This window comes from Pelodiscus sinensis, chromosome 1 (assembly GCF_049634645.1).
Source record: "Pelodiscus sinensis isolate JC-2024 chromosome 1, ASM4963464v1, whole genome shotgun sequence".
Classification (NCBI taxonomy): Eukaryota; Metazoa; Chordata; order Testudines; family Trionychidae; genus Pelodiscus; species Pelodiscus sinensis.
Genome location: NC_134711.1, coordinates 14,584,502 through 14,602,358, shown reverse-complemented (window position 1 = coordinate 14,602,358; position 17,857 = coordinate 14,584,502). Strand labels below are relative to the sequence as shown.

The 17,857-nt window shown below is 45.3% G+C and overlaps 1 protein-coding gene and 1 long non-coding RNA gene across 4 annotated transcripts in view; both read left to right on the top strand.

The window, feature by feature from the left end:
- Positions 1–17,857, top strand: part of FRMD4A (FERM domain containing 4A) — a 567,858-nt gene that overhangs the window by 52,857 nt on the left and 497,144 nt on the right. The window lies entirely within an intron of this gene.
- On the top strand, positions 617–9,259 carry LOC112544800 (uncharacterized). Of its 3 annotated transcripts, none has more exons than XR_012903177.1 (3): positions 617–2,389; positions 6,403–6,533; positions 7,708–9,259. It is a non-coding gene; the product is annotated as an uncharacterized LOC112544800 (long non-coding RNA). The 3 variants fall into 3 exon arrangements; XR_012903180.1 differs by having other exon boundaries at positions 617–2,398; positions 6,403–6,485; XR_012903170.1 differs by having other exon boundaries at positions 617–2,398.

Sequence of the window (17,857 nt, the reverse complement as noted above, 5' to 3'; positions counted from 1 at the left end):
TAAAGGGATGATCACCCTAATCATCAGTCATCCAAATGCATCTTATGGCTTATTTAAGCTACACAAAATGCGTATCTTATTTCGAGTTATGGCGCTGAAGTTATTGTCTTCAGTAAGAAAATGGGTCAAGATACAACTTAACATGATTTAAGGCAGGTGTAATCAATAGGCAGACTGTGGGCCAAATCCAGAACACCAGACTCTTTTGAGCAGACCCTGAAATTTTATTTATTTATCATTATTGTTGGGATATTATTTATTTATTTTATTTTATTATTTTCTCTGGGGTCTGAGTCTTGACTATAGGTTGATCAAGAAATTTGGACCTTGAAAAAAAATACACTACCCCGGTAAGATATCCCACAGCAGAATAAATGGATGTGTCACTGTAATTTGTGTAGGCCTCTAAACATGAAAAGTACCTTTTGGTTGTTTAACTCCTGTCCTTGCAGCTTTCTGTGAATGTACGGTGTGCATTAGTTGTGCTCTGTCTGCATTTTTTAGTGACTCCTCCTGAATGTTTTGCTCTATATTATACACTAGGTTGTTACTCGGGTCCTTCATTTAAATAATTGTTCTGGGGATGGTCTGTGGATGAGAGATTCAGTATGCAGGCTGTCTTGGAGAGAGAGGACAACACCAGCCCTCTCTCACACAGCAGCAGCTTGTGGCCAGATAAGAAGTGTCTGTCTATGGCTGCTGCAGCCTGTTGAGGGGTGCATATCCCTTGACTGGGGGACAGAGACACACAGAAACAGACAAATTTTTTGAAATATATAGTAGATCGCTGTCTCTTTCTCCACCTCTGCCACCTGCTGGCCCAATGGTGGTTATAGCTATCATGGTCTCCATCTCTGGACCATTGCTGACTCCTGTGGTCATTCTGCAGAATAACTGTCCCTCCTGCCAGATTCCTCCTTTTCCATTGTATGACAAACAATCAAATTCCAGGCACAGCACATTGTCCTGGCATAACCAATCCCTGACCTTGCTTTAAGTTATGATAAGAGGAAGCTGCCTACCACAGTTGGTGGTCTTAGCTCTGACTATTGAGAAGGAGTTCTTGAACAAACAGCCTCACAGACTGTCAGACAGAAAGACAAATGCACATTCCTAAAATATATAATATGAGAACTCCGTACACGATCTAAACCTTTTAGCTACCCGTTCTGCACGTGCAAATGTAGGCGTGTCCATGTCCCAGCACACAGATTTTGTGAGAACAACATAAGGGGCCATTTAAAAAATGCCCTTGCAAATTGAAAAATAATATGTTTGCTTTTTTGCATCAATGTACTTTATATAATTTTCATCTTCAGAAATATTTCAGAAAAGGCACGAAATGTGACCATTGCTTAAAAAATTTAAAATTTCATTACCAGGCCTAAATTGATTGATCTATACCAGAAAGCAATAAGTTGCCTGCAACTTACTGTTTTGTTCTAACTCTCCTAAAACATTAGTTCAGAGTGCCCTATTGTGTGTGCACGGCATAACAAATTAATCTATACAAAGCTTTACGTTTCCATAGGGAGCAGGGAAATGTAGCTAGTACAACATACATACACACACATTTCCAGACTTACAGCTGTCTCTCCGCATATGTGGTACTTTTCATTTATTTGCAGAAGTCCACAGAGAAGCAGGTAATACAGAGGGAGCTACAGATTTGCTATATTTTTATGAAGATTAATGAACAAATAAATGAACAGAAAGGCTGAGCAATTTATTAAATTGGAGTGTTCAGTCCTATTTGTGAAAAATAAATAGATCTAGGGCTCAAGTAGTATAGATGAGGGGTGTTAAGATGTGTTCATTGATTCAACTTCAGAGATCTACAAACAGAAATCACGCTGTATGATCTGTCATTCATTTTGATTATGGATTACCAAGCAACTATGGAAGGAGTCTTTGGAGGATACTGCAAAGAATGGCTTTTTTTTTAACTGATGATTTGTAGATCGAGCTAAGCTGCTTGATTCTAAGCACAGTGGAAGTGGACAGGAGGAGTCATTTTTTATTTGAAGCAAACTCTTTGTTTTAAGCATTTTCAGTTCACATGGTATCTCTAAATTTCGCTGGTTTATATTTCAGAGCTGGTTAAGTATGAAAATAGCTGTACCTTGTGTGTCTCACTGAAAAGGGAATGTACACTTTTAATTACAGCACTTCTAGTGGCTGTGATTATTATGCTGTGACATTTGCAATATCAATACATTATGTGATGCTGCGTCTTGGCAACCTACATAACACGTATGGTCATAATTCAGCATTCCTCAACATTCCATACTGAAATGCACCGGGGTCACATTGCCAATGAGAACAGATTCATTATTCTTGCGGTGGCATTTAGAGGTTCCAGCGGAGAGCTATGCTGTGCCTAAATGATGTATGCATAGTAAGAGACAACCTTTGCTCCCAAGTCTTATAGTCTAAATAGAGAAAGAGAGGGAGGGAAACTGAGACACAGGAGGGGAAAATGGCTTGTCCCAGGTCAGACTGCAGTTCACTGGCTGAACCAGGATAGCAATTCACCTCACTGGAACTTTCCCTGTTCCCTAAAGCGCACTGCCTGTCAGACGGGTTCCATTTCTGGACCAGCACACTGCATAGCATGCATTTTAAAAAAAGTGTTTGGTCACAGTCCATCAGAGCAGTTTACTCACGTGCTTAAAGTTAAGCACACACTTGTCTCATTGAAACCTTCATGAGATTAGGGCCTGCACCAGACACAAACTTTGGGTGCGCGGCTTGGGACACTTCAATTCTCTTGCTGACTTGCATTATTTATGGCAGATCTGTTACTTTTATGATTACCAAGGTACATACTGCTTAGGGTAAGTACGTTTATGTCTAATTCTGCTACACTGAGTCACTTATGTAACACATTAGTCTACCAGCAGTCCCATTTAAAATCAATGACTCATTATGAATAAAGGTGGCTGAACTTGACCCTAAATAAAAATTTCAATCTATTTTAATCTGCTTTGAAACTTGTCCTGTCCATCTAGTGCAGCATTATTATTATCTATGATTTGTGTTATCATAGCATCTACGAGTCCTAATCATGGACCAGCAATCTTGGTTTGCTAGGTCCTGTATAAACACAGAATAAAATCCCGTCTGACACAGCCCTGCACATTAGGTCTCATTCTGATCTCTAAATACAATTTTGCTTGCATCACAATTTGATAGGGCAATTCACAATAACAACTGCTCAGGAACATGAAAATTGCATGTCCATTTACATCATCTATAAAATAAAAAAAATTCAAGGCACCTAACTCTGATAAATTTAATTGTTTGCACTTGTATCTTCTTGGCTGGTGAATGGTTCCTTACTGGGAGATTCCCAGAAAAATCAGACTCTGTCCTCATCTTTCAGTTATGGGGACAGCATGAACACAGATAGGATATAATTTGGGATTCTGTAAGCCTGATTTGGCCCATCAGCTGCTTTACGGTTCTGTGGTTCAGATGTAAATGAATCTTTTCTATTACAAACAAGTACACAAAGTTATATTTAAAACTAGATTTGTTTCCAAATGGCCAGAGGCAAACTCTCAGATTTACACCCTTTAATATTTTAAAGGTTTGTTGCTTCTAAAAATAACCTCTTCAGAGCCAATGGATTTATATGATCACAGGAAGCATTAGTTTCATGATGTGAATGATTGAAATGTTTCCTTATTACATTTCAGTTCAGTGATGCAAATATGTGGACTAATACATTTGTGTGCGCTCGTGTAGATACTTATTTCAAAATGAAGAATTTTACTGCCTCCTGTATTAGAGTGATAAGTTAAAGTAATAAAATACAAAATTATTCCCACATAATTAAATTTTGCATACACATGCTATTGTTTCTTCCTGTAGGCAGCAGAAGAAATAAAACAATTAAACTGATGCGTATGTCCATAAAATGAATGGAATTTTTCAGATGTGGAAATGTGTATATGTACCCTCATACATTCCCTTTCATAATCTATGCAGGAACTGTGAACATCCACAACTTTTAACCTGATAGCTGCTATTATTTAGCTCACTATTCACTGAAATGTGAAGCTTTGATACTGCTCTTGGTTACCCATATTTAACTCTGCTTAAATTAAAGTGGGGTTTTATGGTACATAAAACTGGCCCAATGCATGTATTGTTACAAACATTGCATGGAATTCACCCAGTACGGACTATTTAAGATGTGGATATACCATGGACTTGGCCACAAGATCTCTGTCTTATTCTCTATACCTTTTTAAATGATTCCTAACATTCTATTTGCTTTTTTTTTTGTGACTATCACTGCACATTGAGTGGCTCTATTCAGAGAACTATCCACAATGACTCCAAGATCTCTCTTGAGTGGTAATAACTATTTGAGGCTCGATTATTTTGTATGTATAGTTGGGATTATGTTTTACATAGGGTGGCCAGGTGTCTGGTTTTCACCTGGACTGTCCGTTATTCAGGTCCCCCGTCCGGTTAAATAAAAACAAACAGAAAATACCGGATTTGTGAGATGTCTGCTATTTCCTGTTTCCCTCCGACAGAAGCCTGGTGGGGACAATTTCCCCCTGCTGCGTCTGGTGGGGACAAGGGAGTGAGGAGTGCGGCAGAGACGTAGCGAAGGGGGGGCAGGAGGGGGCACTTGCCGGGTGCCACGCTAGGGGGGCACTGGGCTGGGGTAGGAGCAGAGACCCAGGAGCTGGCCACGTGATTCCTCTCGCTACACACTGCGAGCTGGGTGGCAGCAGCGACTTTAAAAGTAAGATTTCCTTACCCTGCCCTCCCGTTCCTCCAGTGCCTGGCTCTGCAGGGGCGGGGGGAAGGACTCGGGAGGGGATTTGATTGGGGTGAGGGATGCCTGGCTCTGAGGCAGAGGTGAGTGCACTGGGATGGGGGACGCTGTGGGGAGCCTGGCTCTGAGGCAAGGGTGAGAGCATTGGGATGGGGGGCACTGGGGTGACTGGCTCTGGGGGAGGCGTGAATGCACTGGGATGGGGGAGTTGGGTGGCCTGGCTCAGGGGAAGAGGTGGGTGCATTGGCGATTAGTGTGTGACCCCATACTGGAGGCAGTAGTGTAAGATGTGGTACAAGCTCCTCCCCCTCACATGTCAGGCTCAGCACCCCCTTTTTTTTTTGCTTTGGTCACACACACCCCTCCTTTTTTTTTCTCCCACCCCCACCCTCAGCAGAATTTTTTCCCCATGCTTTTTTTTTTTTGGATGGGGGGGTTGTTGGTTTTTTATTAAACTGTCTGGCAACCCTAGTTTTCCAATATGCATTACTTTGCATTTTATCTACATTAAAATTCATCTTCCATTTTGTGGCCCAGTCACCTAGTTATTTGAAATCTGATACAGGTGCCAGAATCCCAGTTTTAGGCATTTAACACACACACTCATTTGAGTTAATACTCTGAGCCATACCTCCACCCCTTGACTATCACGTAGCCTTGTAGAGGCCTGAACTTGTTCAGCATCCACATTTTCACTATGAAAGATCCTTAGGTTCCTAAGTCCCTGCCTCAAAGCATGCACATTATTGCCTCAGGCAAGCATCCAAATAGAATACTAGAACTGGAAGGGACCTTGAGAGAGCATCAAATTCAGTCCCCTGCACTCACAGCAGGACCAAGCACAGTCTAGGTCATCTCTGATAGATGTCTATCCAACCTGCTCTTAAATATCTCCAATGATGCAGATGCCACGACCTCTCTAGGCAATTTATTCCAGGGTTTAATCATAGAATACTAGGATTGGAAGGGACCTCGAGAGGTCATTGAGTCCAGTCCTCTGCCCCCATGGCAGGACCAAATACTGTCCAGACCATCCCTGATAGACATTTATCTAACCTGTTCTTAAATATCTCAAGAGATATACTTGATGGTGTCAAGTACCCTATTTACCTCAGACCAGTGCTCCAGTTTGTCCAGATAATTTGAATTATGACCCTGTCTTCCAAAGCACTTGCAACCCCTCCCAGCTTGGTATCATCTGCAAACTTAGTAAGTAAGCCTACTCTCTATGCCATCGTCTAAATTGTTGTTGAAGATATTGAACAGAACTGGTCCCAAAGCAGACCCCGCGGAACCTCACTTGTTATGCCCTTCCAGCATGATTGTGACCCATTAATAACTACTCTCTGAGAATGGTTATCCAGCCAGTTATGCATCCACCTTGTATTAGCCCTATCTAGGTTGTATTTCCCTAGTTTATTGATAAGAAGGTCATGCGAGACTGTAACAGATACCTTATGAAAGTCTAGGTGTACCATGTCCACCACTTCTCCCTTATCCACAAAGCCTGATATCCTATTAAAGAAAGCTATTAGATTGGTTTGACATGATTTGTTCTTTACAAATCCATGCTAGCTGTTTTCTATCACCTTATTATCTTCCAGATGTTTGCGGATGAATTCCTTAATTACTTGCTCCATTATCTTCCCCGGCACATAGCTGAGCCCCAGTGTGATCTTGAAACCAGGTGAGGATAGACATTCCTCCACCTACTTTCCTTGTGAGGCCTGAGCTGGTAGGTGTGCTCAAAGAACATAGCTTCACACAAAATGGCTGTGGAGGGAAGAGGCGGCAGCAGCTTCCCTTATTAGCTTTAGCGTAGTCGGGCGTGCTGATGAGGGGAGGAGTAAAGGGGGCAATTGTCCCAGGGCCTGGTGATTCAAAAGGGCCCAGGGATGCCAGCTGCTGCTGTTACTACAGGAGTGGCAGTGACTGGGAGCCGGAGTGTGGCGCAGCATGCACCAGGCAGCTCTGAGGGCTGGGAGTGGGGGTAGGGCAGGGTACTCAGGGCTGGCTGACTCTAACCCTGTCCCTTCTGCCCGAGACCATGCCCCTTTCAGGCGTGCTGAGCTGCCTCCCCCCAACCTGGCCCAGCGAGTCTGTCGGCCCCACTGAGCACAGTAGTTAGAATAGTGGGGCTGACACACTTGCCTGTGGCCCAGGGGTTGTTTGCTGCCCAATCAGCACATAGCTGCATCCCATGTGACAGCATCAGGGTCATGAAGGTAGTATATATATTGTGTGGATGCAGCCTATATAACACATAGGGTGCATGCACACTGTATCTACATCTAAATTGCATAGCTTATAGTGAGTTAATTTTGAGGTAGCTTATTTTGTAATTTGGCACTGCCTACACTGCACCAAATTTGGAAACTGCAATTCCGAAACATCCCTTAATCCTCATGGAACGAGGTTTACAGGGACGTCAGAATAGCGAGCCTGTTATAGTTTGAAATAATGGGCTTGCTTAAAAGTTGCAAAATAGCTATTTCAGGATAGCAGAAATATCCCGAAATAGTGCTGCAGATTAGACGTACCCATAAAGAGCTGCCTATGTTGACCACAATGGAAAATAAGCTAAAAACTCCTGGATAAGAGTCCTCACCTGAGTTGCAGAGACCCTCGTTCAATTCCCCCTTCGGCCTGGTGAGGGATTAGGGATTTGAAGAGGGACCTCTTAGTCAAATGCCTGAGCCAGTGGAGTAGAGGCTTTTCTAATGTGGGTTTCTTGTTGAAGCCATTCCAATTTAATTAAATATTCATTGAACTGGCAACAGCTGAGAATATGAGTCTGTCTCTTTGTGGATCTAAGCATATTCATGGAGCTATTTGTTGGAGCACTTTATTAGAATAATCTTTATTTTCTTGGTGACATTTAAATGGTCATTTCATTCTTCCTGTTACAGTGCTGCAGCAGAAAGGTATCTTGAATCAACAGAGCAAGTGCATTAGAGAAAGGAGGTGGAAATCCAGTTTCCTCCTAATAGGAGTGAAGCCTGACTAGGAACTTGGGGTTGCAGAGGGAAGAGAGCTCCAATTTGATTTGCAAATACTAATCTCTGTTGCCATTTGCAGAAATAAAGCCCATATGCCTACCGAGCAATTGCTGTTTAAGGTAAAGCTCTGTACCACAGGGGATTTGTTGGCAGAAAACAAAAGAAGCAATGCCACTGGGTTACTCTTGCCAGCTCTAATAAATCTTAGATTAATTTCCTGGCTTTCACAACTGAACTGACTCAGAACCATATGGTTCCCCATTTCTTAAATATTGTCAGTTGAAAGGCGTGTAACCTCATCCCCCCCACAGACTCGTTTTTGTTCTGGGGAGAGCTAAGTAATGATAAGAAGGAATCATAAATGTAGAAGAACCGTGTGACTTTATTTATCCCAGTTGCCTAGTCTGGCTAGCAGTATGAGATCAGAATTGGGTTTTATTGGTCTTTTTGCTATTTCCTTCTGTTTACAGTTTGCCCCCAGATTCTCCTTCTGAATTGAAGTGTGGCAAGGCATGTTTATCTGATTTACTGAAGTGTAGCGAAGAGTGTTCGGGATATATTCTGAACCGTGCTTGGTGTAATCTCACAAAGAGTCTTTTGAAATTAGTGGTTCTTGGGCTGCATATGAAATTATGGCATGGAGATAGGTTATTAATTCTGTGTCTTCAAGTCTCAAAGATCATTTGAAGCATTAAGCACTGATCCCAATAGATTAATGGTCAAAGGCCTTGTTTCACAAATCTTACTCATGCAAATAGCTTTAACTTACCAAGATTGTTCTGGGGCCTCTTGTTATACCTGATCTCAAGTAAGAGGCAGTCTTCCTTATAGTTCAAGGTGGGCTCCCTAGCTCTTCCTCATTCTCTTCTAAGCCACGCTGGCCTTGTCTTTATCTTGCTCGGTTAATAATAGGTTCACTCCACTCCACAACCTTGTGAAGCATTCCCCTAAGACATCCAGCTCCTGATGCTGGCTCACCACAGAAATTCCAGCTCCTCTGCCTCCAAAGATACAGTGAACCCCAGTTTAACCTGAACCCCTCCTCCCCCACAGCACTTTAGAGCCCTTATACTAGAACACAAAAGAATTTGAGAAAAAAATAAGAATTTAACTGGAAACGCGCAAGAGCTGGAAACAAACGGTTACACAACAGGCCTGCCCATAGGGAGAAGGGAGGAGAAAAGGGCAACTGACCCAGGGCCTGGTGACTCAAAGAGGTCTGGGACTCCAGCCCCCTCTGCTACTGCCATGGCAGCAGTGGCTCCTGGAAAGTCCATTTAAACTGGTATATTTTCATCAAATCATCCTTTATGGTAAGGGTTGGCACCCTGTAGATTTCCAGCCCTTCGTCTCTCTAGCCCATGGCTTTGTGCTAAGTTCAGCGTTTGACATTTCTTTAAATGTGAGCATATTGTATCATAACAGGTCAAGTAAAATAAGACACGCTGGGTTAAACAGTCAACCACACACTTAACTTTACTCTGCTTGGTTTCTACCCACACAAGACCCTGGGGTCAGCCTCTTAGTTTGGAGTGTAAAACTTCTCTTTGAAATGCAGTAGCTATGGATTTGTCCACAGTGCCCTGGTTTAATAATGGCTTCCCCAGGAGGAAAGATATTCCTACGGTTTGAGATCATCTGAGGAGATTTTTGAGAGCAGTGCAAATCTTTTTTTTTTTTTTTTTTTTTAATGAAACCAAGGCCATGCAACTTTTGCTTAGTTTGATCTACTGTCATTAGATAGCAATTTAGGCCTAAGGTCATTGAAAGCTTTGCTCCGAGCCACACACCTGTTCACATCCACTCGATGTCGGGTCAGAACTGCAGTAATTGACAAGATTTCTGCTGTCAGCTAAAAATCCCTTGTATGTTATCTGACAATCCTTCCAGGGAAACAAAGTTCTTGTGGCTAAAGCACTAGTCTGGTATTTGGGAGAATTCACTTTCCAGCTCTGCTACACCTTATCTGTGACCTTGGGCAACTCACATAATCATGTTGTACCTCAGTTAGTTCCTTTCTCTCACCCTTTGTCTGGCATTGCCGAGGCAAACTGTGCACTCTTGAGTGTGAGTGTGAGTGTGTGTGTACACACATACAGAGAAGCCCAGGCCCACTGATGGGGGGAGGGGCAAAGGGGGCAACTGCCCCACGGCGGCTGCTAAAAAAATGGCCTGAAATTCTCAGCTACAGCCTCAAGCCCTTTAGATTGCTTCTAAAGCCCCGTGTGGTGTGCTCCAGGCAGCACTGAGGGATTGGGGGGGGAGAGAGAGGGAAGAGATGGTGCGCTCCAGGCAGCTCTTAGGGTTACCTAGCGCCAACCCTGCCTTTTCTGAGGCCCCACTCCTTCTGAGGGTGCAGATCAGTGCCCCTCCCCACCTTACTCAGGGGCCCAGCCATGCTGTTAGCCTCACTGGTAGGGCTTCAAATTCTTCTGGGCGCTTTTCAGTATTAATCGGAAGACAAATAAAATCAAAATGATCACTGTTGCTGTTATTGTTTTGGTCAGTTGCGTCGAAAACTGACGGCCCCCTATGGATTGAAGCTAAAGTCAAAGTTCTCCTGGAACCCTGAGAAGTGAAACTCCTGAGTTTTGCATAGCTCTAGAAATTACCTTCCTGTCTAAAATGTTGCTGTAGTGGACATAGACTCTGTTCCAGAACAGAGGCCTTTTCTGTGCAGAGCCACTATAGAAAAAGGATGTATCAGTGGGTAAAGTGCCAGTGTAACTGCCACTGGAAATTTGACACCTGGGATCTCTGGATCTTAGTATAGGAGCCTCTATAACTTAAGCTACAAAGCCAGCTGCTTCTCAGCTTAGGCTTTAGAGCTCCCTTGTTTTTGTCTCTCGCTGTATGTGGCCTAAGTGCCACACTAGGGCTACGTCTACACTGGCCCCTTTTCCGGAAGGGGCATGGTAATTTTTGAGATCGTAATAGGGAAATCCGCGGGGGATTTAAATATCCCCCGCGGTATTTAAATAAAAATGTCCGCCGCTTTTTTCCGGCTTTTAGAAAAGCCGGAAAAGAGCGTCTACACTGGCCAGATCCTCTGGAAAAGGGCTCCGGAAAAGGTGCTGTGGAGAAAATATTTAAAAACTATGGAGATGGGGGCTATATGAATAAATTAGAACAATAGGGTGAGAAGAACAGAAGAAAGGTGACAGACATGAACCAGAGAACGTAGCAATGCTCAGTCAGATTTCCTTCCCAATTTGAGGTAACACCAACCAATTTCTGCTGCCTCAACAGTGGCTTTCCTCATCCTGCCTTGCCATCTCTGCCAGCCTCTGTGTCACAAGGGCCACTTCCTGAATCCAACACCCCTCCCCCTGCTTAGATGTCCAAATTCTATAAGATGTGCCCACAACTAATTGCAGGTGCAAAACTGCTCTCACAAAATAGTGAGATGTTTCTGGAAATCAGGTCCATATAATGGATCTCTAGTACTCTTTTAAAAGGCAGCTATTTGATAGTGGTGTTCATAATTTTTTTTTAATTAAATTTGAACAGCAGAGGTACCCAATCCCCTGGAGGAGCATTTTTTTTAAAGCAAGCCTCTGGCTTTTGGGGCACATAAAGCCTTCAAAGCAAAAGCGCTGGAATCAACAACATCCCTGGTGTAATTCCACTGAAGTCAATAGGGGTACGTCGACACTACAACGTTAATTCGACCTAACTTAATTCGAATTAGTTAATTCGAACTAAGCTAATTCGAACTAACGGATCCAGACTAAAAAACTAGTTCGAATTAGCGTTTTGCTAATTCAAACTAGCATGTCCACATTAAGTGGACCCTGACCCGGGCTTAAGGATGGCCGGAAGCAGTGCCGGCAGGGCATCAGAGGAGGACTTAGAGCGTGGAGATGCTGTCTCAGGCTAGCCGAGGGCTGTGCTTAAAGGGACCCGAACCCCACCCCGGACAGACAGTTCTCAGGGGTGCCCCGCTTGCAAAGCAGTCCTGGCTTGGATTGCCCGGAGTGCCCACACTGGGCACATCACAGCACTCGGCCATCAGCCCGGCTGCACTTGCCGCAGGCTGCCATCTGGGGAGAGGGGGCAATTGGGGGGCTGCAGGAGAGCTTCCACCCCCAGAAGCCCGCAGAGCCAGCCCAGTCCTCCCCATTGGGGGCTCGTACCCCATTCCTCCCTCACCTCCTTCCACTTACCCTTCCCTAGCCCCTCTTCTTGATGTACAAAATAAAGGACAATTGTGTTCAAAAATGGAATCTGTCTTTATTGAACAAAACTGGGGGAGACTGGGAAAAGGAGGTGGGAGAGGGGAAGAGAGAGGGTGGGAGAGGGGAGGGCAACTACAATGATCAGGGGTTGGGAACAGGTCCCATATGAAGAGAGGCTAAAGAGACTGGGACTTTTCAGCTTAGAAAAGAGGAGACGGAGGGGGACACAGGATAGAGGTCTCTAAAAGCAGGAGTTGGGTGGAGAGGGTGCATCCAGAAAAGTTCTTCATTAGTTCCCATAAAGAAGGACTAGAGGACAGCAGAGGAAAGGAATGGGTAGCAGGCTTCAAACTAGTAACAGAAAGTTGTTCTTCACAAAGCAAAGAGTCAACCTGTGGAACTCCTTGCTGCAGGAGGCTGTGAAGGCTAGAACTAGAACAGAGTTTAAAGGGAAGTGAGATCAAGTCATGGAGGTTGGGTCCATGGAGTGGTATTAGCCAGGGGGTAGGAGTGGTGTCCCTGCCCAAGGTTTGTGGAAGGCTGGAGAGGGATGGAACGAGACAAATGGCTTGGTCTCTGCCTTCAGTCCATCCCCTCCAGGGTCCCTAGGGTTGGCCGCTGTCGGCAGACAGGCTACCGGGCTAGATGGACCTTTGGTCTGACCCAGTACGGCCATTGTAAGCTCAGGGCTCAGGGTCGGGGGTCTCAGTGGACCACCTTGATTTTCATGCACACCTGCTCCTGGGTGGCCAGGCTGACAGCTCTCTTGCCCTAGACGGCCACTTTCCTGTGCCTAGTGCGGAGGTCGTGGACGAGGTCCATGATGTCCGCTCTAGCCTAGGCGGGTGCCCGCCTCTTGCGGTCCCGGGCAAGCTCCCGGGAGCCGCCAGCCTGGTCCCGGGAAGAGGGGGAGGGCTGGGGGGCATCAGGTGGGTGGCTCGATCCGTGCCAGGTGCAGGGTCTGCTGGCTGGGTGCTGGCAGGCTTGCACCTGGCACGGGCACCGTAGCCAGCCCGTGCCCCTTTAAGAGGTCCGAGGGGGGCAGACGAGTTTCCCTGGTGTTGGCCAGAGTGGCCACCAGGGAAACCTGGGGAGGGCTAGCCTCCCACTAGTTCGAATTAAGGGGCTACACACCCCTTAGTTCGAACTAGGCTTAATCCTCGTAAAATGAGGTTTTCCTAGTTCGAACTAAGCGCTCCGCTAGTTCGAATTAAATTCGAACTAGCGGAGCACTAGTGTAGCGCCTATGAAAGTTAGTTCGAACTAACGTCCGTTAGTTTGAACTAACTTTGTAGTGTAGACATACCCTAGGGGTTTTACACCAGAGATGGATGTGTCCACAGAGCTTATTCTAAAGGAACAGCTTTCTTTTATTTTGCCTTTCACTTGTCTCTGTACAAATTTTAAACTAGTTGCCCTGCTCATGGCTTATTCATGTTGTGCCATATATATCTTTGTGAAAATATCTTTGTGCACAAATCAGTGGTGAATTCTGCCTTTCCATGACACTATGAGAAATACAGCAGCTTTGCTTCTCAGGGTTTCCCATGAACATTTGACTTGATGAACACCCCAGAGCTAAGCCCCTGACAGAAAGCCAAACTACATCGTTGAGTCTTACATTAAAACAGTGAATTTCAAGTGGATACAACAGTCAACCACAATTGATCCAGGACCATGAACATTACAATAAACTTGTTACTGGTGTGATACTTTGCACACATTGGGTGAAAGTTGTCTTCCAGATGTCCAAGAACGGATGTTCAGTGCTCCAATAAACTCACAGTTTAAGTCTCAGAGGGGTGGCTGTGTTAGTCTTTATCTGCAAAAACAAAAAGGAGTTCTGTGACACCTTAAAGACTAACCAATTTATTTGGGCATAAGCTTTTGGGGGTAAAAACCACTTTGTGAGTTGCATGGCTTCCATGCATCTGATTACATGTTTTTCACCCACAAAAGCTTGTGCCTATATGTATCTGTTAGTCTTTATGGTGCCACAGGACTCCTCATTTTCTTCACAGTTTAAGGACAGACAAGTAGGCAGAGGTCAAGAGAGAGGAACAATGAAAAATGATTTTCTATACAAATCAACAAGTAAGCATGGTAAAAGAGGTTTGAATGAAGAGGGTAAGTGTCTTTCATATTAGTTCAGGGAGGCCATATCATGCATGAGAGACATCAGAGGCAATTGTTTCAGAAACTGACAGGTGGATGGACAAGGGTACAAAATCTGGCAGGGTGGAGGCTGACATGAAGTTAGACAAGGAGGATCAGTAAGGAGGAATGGATTTATAGAGATGAAGTCTTTATTTTCATAATAAAACTCAAAACCAAATGATTTTTCATGTAATTTTTTTCTTTTAGCCCTCACTTTGCAAATTGTTAGTTTAAACAGTGTGGTGTTCCTTTTGAGACTTCCCTGATCTGCCTTACTCTGATACTGCACAGTCATTTTCCTTAGTGTATGTGATATTATACCTGGCAACTAAAGAAGAAAGCCAAGCTGTGCTACACTTTAATGTGTATTTATATTTTGCTGCTGGTACAAAAAGTCATAGGTCAAGGTGTACATTGCAAATCTTAAATGCCCATTGTTCTGCTTTGGGTGGAGTGGTAAAAATGACCTTACCTCATCTATTTGATGCCTTTCTTTAAAAGAAGTGGCTTCCTTACTGGCAAGGAGATAATTTAATGAGTGTTGAATATAACTGATCACCTACCGATTCAATCAATTATGTGAACATGGAGCCAAAGAGAACATTATGTGGCTTTATGCTGTTACTGCAGCTGCTCTGCTGCTTGACCCCATGACACATTCACCGTTTGCTGTAAATATTTGCATCTGTCAGCAAAACCTGGAGAGTCTCCTGCTACCAAATTGCTCTGCTATGTGGATTAAACCCTTTCTTATTAGTTTACTTAGGCCAAGTGCAAACTTGTTGAGAACTCGGGTTGACATGACTATCTAGTGGGAAAGTTGAAGAATCACTGAAATGGAACTTTCTGACCATCCCAGAAATATTGATGAACTTGTGATATAGTTGTCCATGCATGGGCCTTATCTGAAGCCTCCGATTAACTTCATTGGGTTTTCAATCAGGCCCTTAACAAGGTATTCTTTTATGTAGGTGTTGTTTTCACTGTTTGACTTCCTGTGTGTAAAAATAATGGATAACATCGAAGGTGCTACGGGAATATTTGCAGTTCTACAAGGGCAAGGCTTTGCACATGAAAATCCCTTTCTGTGCCACTACATGGAACAGTGAATCACACCCAATAGGTGTGTTTCAGTCAACCAAGGGTGCCATTTCACGAGGGCAGGCTAAAGCCCCTTGTACAAGCGGATCAAGCCAGGACTCAGATTTCAAGCTCTATTGCTTTGCAATGTAGGTGCAGTCCTGATGGATTGCCCTGGGAGGCCTCCGAAAGTATCTCACAATCCCGCAGGCCAAATTTCTATGTCTTTTCAACTGGCAGGTTTGGTGGACGGTGACGTTTTCCCCCACTGCATCATGAACAAAGGGCCAGATGGGCTATATGTTGGAAGGGTGCTAGGAAGTCTTCAGTGTGGGTTTTTGGACTCATTATGATGCAAGATAGACATTGGACTCCAAGATTGGGACCCAGGGTTCAACAATTCCTAGCCTGGAGTTACAATTTAGTGTAGACACCTCAAGACCTAGGTCATCAAACCTGGATCTGCTAACTGAAGTTCTACTAACCCTCTTAGCATTACTTTGCAGGGTAAACATATCCTACTGTGGAGTGATAGGGTCCCAAAGTTTTGGCTCCAGCCCAAGTCTGAACATCTACCCAGCAACTTTACAGACCTGCGAGCCCTAAAAGCCTGAGTTCGGAGACATGGGCCAGTCCCATGAGATTACTTGCTACGTAGACATACCCTTCGAGATCTGGTTTGAGGCATAATGGCTGGGCATTGTGGATAACCTTGAACAATACTATTCCCTGTTCCAAATCTCTCGACTGGAGAAAGACAGATCTTTAGGGCTTATCAATCTGGCACCTTTCATGTATTCTAATTTGTTGGAAAAAGTCATAGCGTACATTCGTTAGTAGCAAGAGAATGATTAGGTGTAGTTGAAAGTGAATCAGTGCGACTTTTCTATTTTATTTTTTCCCACTTTGAAACACTTGCATACTTAAGTTTCTTGGCCAGGAGTGCTGTTTTAAATGGCGAGTATGGCCAAATTCTTCTTTACGATACATTATTGTAAATATGGAATATTTTTGTTTCATTATTTCCTTGTGCTCCCCCTCTGTCTGCATCCACCTCTTATCTTTTGTCCTATACTCACTTCTAAGCTCTGTGGGGCAGGAACTGTCTTTTTATTTTGTGTTTGTACAGTGCCTAGCACAATGGGAACAAGATATTATAGCCCTACCATAATACAAATCAATAAGGATAAGAATAATAAATAGAGTAACTGAAGTCTGTAATCATTGTGGATTTAAATGAGTATAAATGAAAACAAAAATTGTTCTCTGTCTTAAGCAAGGGTATGTGAAGGAATTTAAATCTGAACTTTTTTGGGGGGACACATGCTGTGCCTCCCAGGGAGTTTTTCTCCCCTGTCCCCACTGGATCCTGAGTTGCTAGCTGCTGCCCACCTGGGCCCAAGGGTTGCCAGGTATCTGGTTTTCTACTGAACAGTCCAGTATTTGCATCGTCTGTCTGGTAGAAATATTAAGAAAATACTGGACATGTGCAATGTCCGGTATTTTGTGAATTCCTGGCTGGGCACCAAATGGAAGCCTGGCGAGGGTGGGAGAGCGACTGGGAGGCAGGGCCACGATTGCCTTTGGGAGCCCTGTGGTCGCGTGCAAAAGCCAGGTGCGGTCGGGCAGGGCGGGGGCTGGGACTTCCAGCCACTCCCCCCGCCCGGCATCTGCACATGACCAGAAGCTCCCAGCGCCAATCGTGGCACCGCCTCCCAGCTGGGAGCCTCTGGTTGCGAGCAGAAGCCAGGCGGGGGGAGGGGCTCCCAGTCCCGCCCCGCCCAACTTCTGCTGGCAAGTAAAGGGAGCACCTGCTGGAGGCGCGGCTGGAAGGACTCCGGCTGCAGCCAGTGGCTGCATCTCCCTCCCCCCCCCCCCCCGCTCCAGATCTGCTTCCCTCCCCTCTTTCTCTGCCCCCCCATCCTCCCCTCCAGCCCCATGGCCCCCGATTCTCCCCCCAGCTCTGCTTCCCACCCCCTCTTCCTGCTGGCCAGCCCCGTGGCCCCCAGACACCCTTTCTCCGGGCCCCCCTTTCCTGCCGGCCAGCCCCCAGAGGCCCCTCCGCCAGCTCTGCTTCCCACCCCCCTTCCTCCGGGCTCCCCATCCTCCCTTCCAGCCCCACAGTCCCCGATTCCCCCCCCCCCAGCTCTGCTTCCCACCCTGTTCCTGCCAGCCAGCCCCGCGGCCCCTGGACACCTCCCACCCCCTCCAGTTCTGCTTCCTGCCCCCCCTCCTCCCGTCTAGCCCCGCAGCCCCCGGACCTTCCCTCCCCCCCCCCGCCAGCTCTGCTTTCCGCCTCCCTCCCGGCCAGCCCCGCCCCCCACACACATCCCCCGGACAAGTGTTTCCGGTTTTTTAGCGGGATCTACCTGGCAACCCTACCCACCCCAACCAGCTCAGTCCTGGCAGTAGCTCACTCTCCCCAGCCTTCACACCCTCAGGACTAGAGAAGTTCTGTGCCCCAATGATAGTTAGGGGGCTGTCACCCTCTTTAACCCCTCTTGTGCCCCCTATAGTCTTAAGCCAGTGTCTTGGTTGTTTATCAATATAGTTGCAAGAAGTAAAAGCACACGAATAATGGAGCTTTTCATTGGGAGGAGACAATACAGTAGTGTAACACAGATCAGTGTATTGTAGAATGAGAG